This window comes from Dinoponera quadriceps, unplaced genomic scaffold (assembly GCF_001313825.1).
Source record: "Dinoponera quadriceps isolate SergipeBrazil2010 unplaced genomic scaffold, ASM131382v1 scaffold946, whole genome shotgun sequence".
NCBI lineage: Eukaryota > Metazoa > Arthropoda > Insecta > Hymenoptera > Formicidae > Dinoponera > Dinoponera quadriceps.
This window is the reverse complement of record NW_014555069.1, coordinates 14,932-26,692: the sequence shown is the minus strand read 5'-3', so window position 1 is coordinate 26,692 and position 11,761 is coordinate 14,932. Positions and strand designations below refer to the sequence as shown.

General features: G+C 38.0%; 1 protein-coding gene across 1 annotated transcript in view; it reads left to right on the top strand.

The window, feature by feature from the left end:
• The window catches only part of LOC106742979 (neuroglobin-like), a 33,541-nt gene that overhangs the window by 12,063 nt on the left and 9,717 nt on the right, over positions 1-11,761 (top strand). The gene's annotated exons all lie outside the window — the stretch shown is intronic.

Sequence of the window (11,761 nt, the reverse complement as noted above, 5' to 3'; positions counted from 1 at the left end):
CCCCCCCCGCCCTCTCTCTCTCTCTCTCTCATTCAGAGGAGGATAAAAAATCTGAATTACCAATATTGACGTTGATTGTTGCTATCTGTACGACTGCAAATTATTTTTGTCGTCGTGAAAATATATATACGGAGGCACACACACATACACAACAATATCCACCGTGCTCTCCAAATCTGAGTTTTTATATAGAATATAATAGAGCCAGAGTGCGATTCGCTCTTTGGGTGAGATTAATCTGGGAATTCCGTCGCATCCCTGTGCCCTGGCGAATCTGCCGCGTTACTACATTCCGTACGTGCGCATGCCGGGCGCATAATTTGCATGCAAGATATAGATGCGTCAAAGGATGTGCACCTCATAAAATTAGATGACGATAATAATAATCATCCAAAAAACCCTCTCGTCTCCGTGGGATCTATATTCTCCATCTAATCTTCTCTTGTGATATCGCACTTTCGAGAATACGTGAACAAGGTATCCCGTGTAATAATATTATCAATGCTCCGTCGTGATTTTCGTTCTGACCATGGAACAACGGCAAATTATTTTTTCGCCTGGCGTGCGTATTTCACACGACCTACGTATGTACATTTACGCGTATATACGTGCGTAGCGTACATATATGTACGCGCGCTCATCGATTCCTGCCGGGCATCCAGCTTTAAGGTAACTTAATTAAGCTCGGTCTAGCTATATGTGACATCCTCAGCAGTTACGTGAGAGAGGTAGAGGAGAGAGGGAAGGAGGGAGGGAAGGAGAGAGAGAACGGATGCGGAGCAGAGGCCTTTGGTCCGGCAGCAGTCTCGGAAATCAATAAACGACTACAAGCGCGCGTGATATTGGACGAATCGATCGCGTTTTCTTTTTCCTCCTCTCCCTCTTTTTTTTTTAAGCGGCAAATTCATACATGAAATCTATTCATCGATATGTGTAACGTGTCTCGGTCTTTTGGATTGCCACCGTCCCCCTTCTGCGCGTTGAGTAAAGTGCTTAAATGAAGTTGCGTGTAATTGAACCGCGCGTTCGATATGAGTAATTTTTTCTACGATAACACATCCGTGGAAATTGTCGATAACAATTTTCATTTCACGGACGAAACGTATTACCGTCGTTGTATATCACCGACTCAGACACTAAAGCGAATCGCTTCAACGCGCGAGCTCGTCGATCTGTCGAGTAAATTCTGAAATAAAAACTATTCAATGCGAAGAGAAACTTTATTTTTAATTAACGTTATTTATCATGTTACATTTCCGCGCAATAAGAAGCCAAATCGATGAGTTTAATGTATTAATGAATGTTGTAGAACATTGCAACACTGCCTTACGCCTACAATGAGCTGGAAAACGTTGACGTTAAGCATCGGATATTCCCCCTTCGTCGGAAACCAACAAGCTAAATTATTTCGTGGTAAATGAAGCGGTATTAACGAAACCTATAGCGACAGATCGCAAACTAACCCTTTGCGCAAACGCGTGCTCTTATGTCAAAATATGTGATTGATTAGCACTCTGCGTTTACCTTACATTTATGATAGGGCAAATATCGCGTAGGAAGCGCGACGTACGCAGAACGATCCTGTCCCATAATTTCGTGATATTTCGATGTGTTCTCCCGACTACAAACGAACGCGATATTACGTCGTATGTTGGAACGATATTTCATGCCCTGAAACATTAAGGGAATTATTTTACAGATTTTTTTATTTATCACCGTGGTGCGATCTGACACGATTTTCAACGTATAACGCGTTCAAGAACTCCCCCGATTTCCAGCGATACATTTTTTCGAAAATGTTTAAATCAAATTAAATGATTTACGAACCGAAATTTCAGCATGAAATAACTGAATAATAATGCAAAATACTGCGTGCCATAAGTATAAACATCCATCCGCCAAACTCGCAAACTAAAAATATTTGAAATACAGTCGTGAAAAAATATAGTCGGATGTTTCGTGCTTTTGTGCCGCGTGATTAAGAATCACAGTGCGAATATGTCAAGATTTATGACGGAACGTAAACATTTTATTTGTTAATTTCGACATTAAATATATAGTAAACATAGTAATATCGATATAATAATAATATCGGTGGGGAAATTACGGAAAAGTATTATGCGATATATTAAGCGACCTGATGTATGTAAAAATTTTAACGGAATTCACATGTCCGTGAGTTTTCAAGGGGGTAGCAAAACGTAGTGTAATCCCAAATATAAACGGAGGGATTACTTAATGCCCGCGCGCTAACAGCGTCTTGCGAAACTTTCGTCGCTCTAATAAAATGCAAGGAAAAATGTTCGTATAATTCTCGTCAAAAGAAAAAAAAAGGATAAAATTCAGGTGACTTTTTAATTGCATGCTAATTATACACCGTAAAATTAATACAAAGGAAGGACAGAAGATGTTTGCATAAAGTCTTATTAACCCTTATTATTTAACCCATTTTCATCCGTAAACGGAATATTCCGCGCATGACGATCGTCTCCTATCACCGAGCGCGGAATATTCCGCGAGTCGCGACTTTCTTTTATTACCGCTCGCGGAATATTCCGCATATGACACAGTTCACGTTTTGTTGTCAATCTGTGAGCATTTGAGCTACTTTCATTGCATTCTTAACAAATTTATGTTAAATGAACTCTACGAACTATTCGGAAGTCATTTACTGTAGAAGTTAACTGTGTACTGTAGAAGTTAACGAAAATAATAAAACTGCCGATATACGGCCGCGCGTGATGATACGGGCCAACCGTCAGTCGAACACCGCTGATCTAACCGTTTGAACACAGAAACTAAAGTAGAGTCATGATGCAAATTTGTGCTTTTCACGATTTGTTGACGGAGAAAAATACGATATCGTGTATTAATGGGAGTTTTTAAAGATATATATTTCTTAACCTTTTCCATAGCTGTATGGAATAATGACTATCGAGTCGAATCGAGTTCATGTCACGGCTATAAATTAACCGTTTTAGCGCCACGCAGCACGATCGCGCTGTTCGCGTACTGTGGTGAAATGTGCCGCGATGTTTGGTCACAATCGTCAATTCGCAACGCACTCGGTTCTAAATTTCGCAAACTTTTGAGTGTTTAGTATAACGTTTCTGATATGACTGATGAAATGAAACGCGAGCGCGCCGAGCGGCATATTTCGACGAAAAAAAGAGCAGCGCGATCACGTCGATCGGCGTTACTCGCAGATAAATGAACGAAGCGCTATCGCGCTGCATGGCACAATCCGACACGGATTTTTAAAAACCCCTGGCACTAAAACGGTTGAACATACCTAATTTAACAAATCAAACATATCTCCGAGTTAATTACATGTATAGTAATACGTATAAAAGAAATGACTCTCTGTAAACAACATTATTTTTAGAATATACTCGAGAGAAATATATGTCGACTAAAATAAATGTATATTTTCATGAGAATCGCGGGAGAACAATTGTAAAATATTAAAAATATCCCGATTAACTACGCAAATACTTAATGAAGCGATCAGACGCGCTGGATTTGGAGATTCAAAGGTACCTTTAAAGGTTTGTTTCGAAAGTAGACCGATGTTTTGAATAAATAGCAGCGCGTTGCGTTCTAACGTGTGTATATACGACATGCATAAAAAATCATATCACGGAGAAAAGTCGTTGCTTTCTGTGGTTACGTATCACGCGACAGGATGGTGGCAATACAATCCTCGGGCAGGTCGTTCTTAAATATTTGTATCGCGGATCGTGACCGGCGCGGTAACGAGTTAAGGGTTACTTTCGTTCGAATTCATAATGCCGAGTTAATTTAAAAGCACAGAAACGCGGAGCCGAAATACGAACGGAGTCGGCTCGTAATTTTTGCGCATTAAGCGTTCCTTCGTAGCGTTCTCCGTTTCAAATCGAAATCCGCAACTCTCCAGAGAATTGATAAATTATAAATTACTGTGATATCGACGCGAAATCGCGAGAATTCTACATCGAAAGTTCTTTTTCAAGTAATAGAGAAAACGTGATTGTCTTCCTATACGACAAACCGTATTTTTACATCGTACCATCTAATTTACTTTATATAGTTTGAATACATTATCAAACCTCTGGTGAATATGTTAACATAACATGCAAACAAATGATGGGACTTGAATTATCCATGCGAATGGAACACGAACCGAATGCGTTCGTTGTTGTGGGTACGGAGCAGCGGGATCTTTTTCGAAAAAAAGAGGGTTAGGCACGTTTCACCGATTCTTTTCGGGGGTGGTCTACGACGACGTCGTCGTCGGAGAAACTGGAATACGTACTGCTTTTAAAGAGAATGGATCGCATCCGCCGAGCTGGCAACGACCAAGTGGTAAATTGCGCATATTAATAACTGCGCGATGAGTGAAATCACAGGAGGAGGGAACGATCTTTTCTCCCTTTTTCTTCTATTTTCTCTTTTTTTATAACACATCAAATCACATTCGTGTTTTGTAATGCTTTATTGCTGCAAAAGTTAATCCCGCTTTATACTATGCTGTTCTTCATTTTCTCGTGAATAACATTTGAACGCAAAAAGGGGGAAAAAAGTGACGAAACATGCAATTACATTTCTTTTTTATAATAATGTAGATTCGTATTTTTTTTCTGTTTTCTTTTCTTATTTAGTAAGAGAATTGTAGTACGACGTGCTGCACGAAATCGTTTTCATTGGATCATGCGCCGAAGAAGGAAAGCGCTTTTTCTGCAATGTTCAACTATGCATAATACCTAAAGCGCTATGCACGCTAGAGTTAAAACAAAACATGCATAAAATAGCACGACAAAAAAACATGTCACTATCAGGCAAAAACTTCAATTTGTCCGTTAAAGGCTTTTATGGGACTAGATGAAGGGACAAAAGCTTTTATCTGTTACATCGGTATACTGAAAACGGTTGCCTGAAATTTGCTATTAACCCTTTAGCACTTACAGCGCGTAAAAAGTACATATGATTACATTAACGGCACAATATTCATTAATAAGTGTGAGACGGATATATTTTATTTCATTTAGAATTTTAGAGACATATATAATAATAAGTACCTTTCTTTTCTCTCTCTCTCCTTCTCTCTCTTTCTCTTTTATTAACTAGAAGTATTTATTCTTAAAATTGCAGGTCGTTTAAAAACCAGTTGGTTGTTTAGAAAATTATGTTCCATTTCCACAAAAATTCATTTTATTTTCTTCGACATCAAAGACGCCACGTAACGATGAACATTTATTTCTTTATTCAACAACATACATGTAATTCGAAAGAATCGATAACCATTCATGCGATCGCTTACAAGATACTCGATTTTACTGTTGACACATTACAGAGTTCCGATATTCGTAACATTCGCACGCATTTGCGTGCTATGTTATTCCTAATATAATATAATAGCTTAACGATAAAATAGACAATTTTAAATTGTCAATTAATCATTTGAAAATTAAATTCCAATTGGAATTAACTATTTGTAAAAGAAATGATTTCTAATTCGTCTTATAGAATAGTGAACGCATTTCGGTAACGAAGCATGAGTCGAAGATAATTACCGCTCATCATTCGTACCGCTCATCATTCGTATTCGGCATTTCATATGCGAAACTCGATACCTTCGCTGATACATTAGATGATTTGGATACTCGCGATAATTATCGCAACGGCGGCGCTAATCCGTAATAACGTGTTTGCGCGTTACGCAAACAAGGAAATACGAGATCGTGCGATTTAATTTTGAGATCCGCGTAGCTGCGAACGAGACGCGTTAATACACCCGTCGTCGAGAGCTTTACGTTTCGTACGCGGATAATCTGTGTATTTTTGTTAGAAATGTCGAGAAATGCGACTTATTAGTCGTCTCGACGATCTTATAAAAAGCCTGATTTTTTCCTTTAATTAGAAAACAGCTGAACCCGGCTACGTCGCTTGCGGCTGGTTTTCGCCGTAGGCTTACTTTAATGGAAATATGGCTCATTAATTTCATCTTACGCCACTCGCGTTAATATCCGGGCTACAGACGTTCCGTTCGCGAAAGGCTTCTGCCTCCAACCGAGAATCTAATTAATTTACTGTATTCGAGGAACGCTATTGCAAGCAAGATAATTCCAAGATCACTGTTCCAGATTAATTTTCACGAAATAATATTTCGTGATCTTCCACGATTGTGCAATACAAGCTGTCGCATTACGAGAATTTCTACGTTTCCCCGAAAGCATTCGAAGCCGCACTCAATGTCCGAAATCTCTCCTCTATCTTGTTCACTAAACTTTAATGAGATCTTAAATGAACATAGGATAAAAGTCCCCATTACCGAGATTAATTCTATTACCGACAGAACCTAATTTTTTAAATAAATTATGAAAAGTAAGTCAGAAATAATACTATGAATTTTATTCGAAAATTGAAAGTATTAATATTTATTGTACATAGCTTTTATCAGACATTAAACATTTTTTTACAATTAAAGTATGTTTTCAAATCACTTGATTTTAATTTTGTCTTTTCTTTAGCTAATTATACTAAGCATGCACACAAATGCAAAGATTCATAAACAACATTTTTTTACATATCTTGATGTAATGTTGGGATGTTTTCTCAAAATGAGACTTTATATTTTTAATTTTAAGTAATAAAATATGTATCTTAATTATTTCTTATGAGAAAAAGATATCGGTAATTGGTAATAGAGTCCAATTCATGTGTTCTTTTATTTCTGAGTTCGGTAATAGACTACCCGTTGAGTTGAAAAGACTCGATTACCGTCAGTTTTCAGTGACAGTTCTTAGATACGCCTAACCTCAAATACGCCTAAAAGATCGTTAATAGGGGCACAGTATTATATTCTGTAAGTCGGTTATTGGAACTCAGTATAAGGTTTATACTTTGTAATTGAGGCTCAATAATATCCTCACTTTTTAAAAGGCTCGATAATTCATTTTAAAAATGTGCCTTAAAAAATTAACATTTTTTTTTCGAATAATAAGAGAGAAACTTAATTCGTTAATATAAACATCCGAAAAAGTGTAAGTATTGTAATTAATGTCTAAATGTTGATGTGAAATAATATGAACCTCTGAAAATTGTAAAATAATCTTTTTATTGATATATTCAATCTCGGGATATGATATTTTAATGGTTAATCTCGGTAATGTGCTTTTTACCCTCTAGCTTTTAATTAACATTTACTCGGTCAAAATTCATTGATCTTTCTAATTGTTTCCGTTGCTGTGAATATATAATATGATATCAAATCTGTTCAATTAACAAATATATTAGCCAAATAATTAATAATAATAATGTACACGCATATTCAGATACGGTGCGAACAATTAGAAAGACTAATGAATTTCGACCTGGTAAAATGTTAAGGCTTCATCGAAGTTTAGTGCACTTCGATCTGTTACTCTCTGTTAAACAAAAAATACACGGTAGTTCATCGTCCCATTTATTCGCCCGTTATTTTTCCCGAATCAAAAACAGTCGCGTGCCGCCATAAAAATCGAAACCGTTCGATGTCGTGTTATTAATTACTCCTCGCTCCATATACCTATCCTTAAGACTTTTTATTGATATTTAGAGTTTTTATTGGATTACGGTAACAAGAACACCTCGTGGGAGCAGACACGGCGGGTGCGCCGAGTAGGGACTATCGCTGTTTCGTCGGTTAAAGCATTTCCCGTGTGGGAATATGGATTTCCGATACGAAACTTTTCAATCCGTTCCCAGACGATAAGAACCTGCCGAACTTACCGCGCCGGCGATACACAGCCGATGCCGTGCGCGCCGCCGATCATTTAAGAATATATTTTATCGTATCCCCCGGGTCAATACAACGACGTGCGACCTCCTTCGGTCATGTTGGTCCCATTTGCATCGCGATAACTTCCATACAAATTTCACTTATACACTCCTCGCGGTCTGCGGCCGAAAAGCGCGTGCTTGCGCGCGTTTTCAAGCGTGAGTGGGGAGTCCGTGTAGAAAATCAACGACCACCGAAAATACCGCAGCAATCCGCAGCATTTTCTATTCCAAAATGTCCGCCTTCGTTCCCGTTTTCTAGTGTAATTTCTAAAAACGCCTGGATTTGTCGGAGAAATTATATTTCTGGGAAAATAAACGAGAAAAAGTTTATGACGCTCTCACGATCGAAAGGGAGGAATTTTCCGTGAACCAGCGCAGAAGTCGCGGGATGAAAGATTTACCTTATTCCGGGAACGATTAATCGTTTACTGGCTTAAAATCATATTTAATTTTCAACTGATGGCACAATTGAGATAACCTTTTCGCGTTTTGTTAAAATTGCACGCGTCAAAATTATGCTTTCGTGTCGGCTAATTCTCAGTTCATCATTAAATTACACTCAGTAATAAGGAAAAGAGTAATTGGAAGTGAAAGGCTTGCTGACGCATTATGCAGAAACTTTGTGGAGTTAATATGAAATCTCTCTTATATGTTACAAATCCGTTGCAAAAAGATTTGTCGTTTTCCAAATCGGTCATTGATCCGCCGTTGCATTGAAATGGGTTGTCGTTGGTTATATCAACATTGCAACACGCGTATTTATGCAATGACACATCACAAAATGATAACGCGATAACGCCGTGCCAGCCATATGCGACGCTTTGACTCCTCGATATTTAATCCTAACTAACCAATCTGTAAAAATTCGCGAGGCGAACTGCGCGCAACGATAACGAATCGCAATAACAGCTGGGCTCGATTACGTAAATCGCAGATGATTCAACGGTTATGTTATAATTATTATATGGCATACGCCGTTTCTCGGATTGAACGTAAATCTTGACACTTTCTTTTGATTTATATCCGAGAATCGGGAATTCTCGTTCGTTTATCTACAGTTTTCTTGCGAAGGGAAAAATTGCCGTGTCAACAGATACAATGAACAATCGGAGAAGGTTAAAATGGTTTTAATAATAACTACGATCTCATTGTGACGTAAGTAAATATCTGTAACTGTAGGCGATCGAAGCGTCATCTCCCCTGATAGAAATTTCATCCCTTTTTTTTTATAATAAAAGTTATTAGATAGTTTATTAACTTCTGTTTAGTAACTGATAAATAAAACTTGGGTTCCTAATCAAGATATAATGCTTTTCCTGCAGTTATTACGCACAAAAGATGCGCAAAATCTGAACCCATTTACTGAACGAAAACAGAACAATAGATGGACAAGAAACTAGAAACTATTCATTTGATTAATAAGCAAGCCTGCTGCTCATGAAATGGACGGTTTTGCTCTAGAAGCATCCCGAATAAAACTGTCAAGTTTTTGCCCATATCCAGCATTGTTACAACTAATGAGAATACATTAATATTAAAAAAGAACGGAATGAGTGTCTAGAAAAATTGCATATATTTCTGCCAGGTCTTGGCGAAGATATAGAATAGTACTCTTTCGCGGAAACCACGAGTCTTCATCGAAAAGTACGTTTCAGCCGTTCAGCCGTATACACTACCGCGATACTCCGGTATCGATCTTATCAAATGCAGAGGCAGTCGAAAAGTTATTGTATATGCTATTGAGATATATTCAAAGCCCCGAATTGATAGTTTAAGAAATGAAGCCGCATATATATCTCTTTCTTTCTCTGTCTTTCTCGCGAGCGACGTTCCTCATATAAATTTGTGCCCGACGCACGAAGGAAAAATGCATTATTTATCCATACGTTCGTGGACGATACCCTCAGGGAGGTTATTTCATACATCCTTGAATTTCGCGGATCTTTCAAAATTGCGGCCCCGTCTCTTCGTGGATATTTATTCCTCGAAATAAGACAACGCTCATGGCGGTGAGAGTAACTAGCAGTTGTGTCGTAACCAGTTTGAACGCCGTGAAAAATCCAAGCGGATATGTCGCACGAAATGTCATTTTTTTTTCTTTTTTCCAGAAGGCAAGGTAATTCGCGCACGGATGGAAGAGAAACGTGGACGGGAATAATTCCTGGCGCGATTTCACGCCCGTTTGAATATCGACGCGTTCGCATTTGTTTTCTTCTTTTTTTCTTTCTCATTCGGCGACGTGTAAATAACACTTGGTGCCGTTGTACTAATGCTATATTGTTGTCACAACATTAAAGTTCTAATTGGTCTGCAAGACCAATTTCTTATAAATATGTATCTTATAAATTTTGCTGTGATATTTTTGACGGAGAAATTTATGGAAAAAATGTGATTAACATCCGGTTTTTCTTTTTTTCAAATATTTATTTATATATGAAATATTTTATGGCGAATATTAGTAAATATATATATATATATATATATATATATATGTTTATATTGTCTTCTGTTAATAACGACTTGTGTTCCTAAATAATGGTTTTATCGATCTTTTCCGCGAATATTCAGAAGAAATAAATATTTACTACCTTTGTCGGGGGTTATTTATGATTCGACCCAATACATAAGACATGCTGTTGACGCACACTCACAACACACACACACACACATACACACAACATATTGTTTGCAGGATATAAAATTATGACGGAAACGCGTATTGAATTTTTTCGAGTTGAGAAAAAGGAAACACGGCGTGTTTCGTGCGTCGAACCACATTGTGCAATTATTAACCACCAGTAACGTCGAAAATAAAATAATAGGGTTTGTATTCTCTCTCAAGCGCGTACCCTTTTTCCTAGACAGACAGGAGCGAGATTGGAATGCCTCGTTGTACAAAGAGGTATTTCATGAATAGCTGAGGGCAACCTGCCATCCGTGGAATGAAAACATTTTTGTCGAGCTGCTATAACGAGGACCACGTGAACTCGTTATTTCAACGAACACGGAACTCGCGGGGAAAATAATACGATTCTTTGCCAANGGGGGGGGGGGGGGAGTAAGAGAGAGAAAGAGACAGAGAGAGAGAGAGAGCTGTTCGATCGTTTTACACCTCACCGATCACACGTCTGTACTTGACCTAGCATTGCGGAGAGTTAACAATTGAGGCCGATAAAAGCTGACGAAGGCGTTAAAATTTAGTTATTACTTTCCGTAAATACCTTACAAATAATCTTTCTCTACCGGAATCGAATAAATTCGATAGTTGCAAATACACTATATAAGAAGAGTAATTTTTTATCAATACTCATTGAATATTGTTTGAATATTATTATTATTGCACAACTTGTTAAAGGACATGAAAAATAGATATTTTAAGTGCTCGAAAGATCTAACAAATACAGAGTGTCTTAAGGCTGAAACAGATCACCCGTCTTTCTTTAATAATCGATTTCTTTTCTCGTAGCTGTGCCGCTGGCGTTAGATACCATGGAGCTTAGATTTCCAATGATATCACTCAATTTTGCCCTCGCAGTTAGTTTTACAGTAGGTAAGGAATAAGCATGATTATGAAGAGTCACATAATACGTGCGGAATTTCAGGAAAAATGTTCGAGAGATGAATTTTCATACGCGGGATTGAAACGCCTCGGGCCAAGTGCGTTCGGTAAGTTTCGAGGGTGGAGGAAAATATTTCGCGTCCCTGGAGAATTAAGTTTGAGATTTATAACTTATCGCAAAACAGACGGAGTCTACGCTAAACGCTCAGGCAACCCTCAAGTGAAAATCGCTTGAACGCTCAATTTCTCTTCCCCAGTATCAAGGGAAAAAACTGGCTTACGGTCTTCTCCTTGACAGACACGATGTTGTATTTCAAACTATAAATTAGCATAATGGCTAAACGTTTTATTTGAACGCGCAAATTGAATTTTTTCATTTTCTCCTCTCTCTCTCTCCCCCCC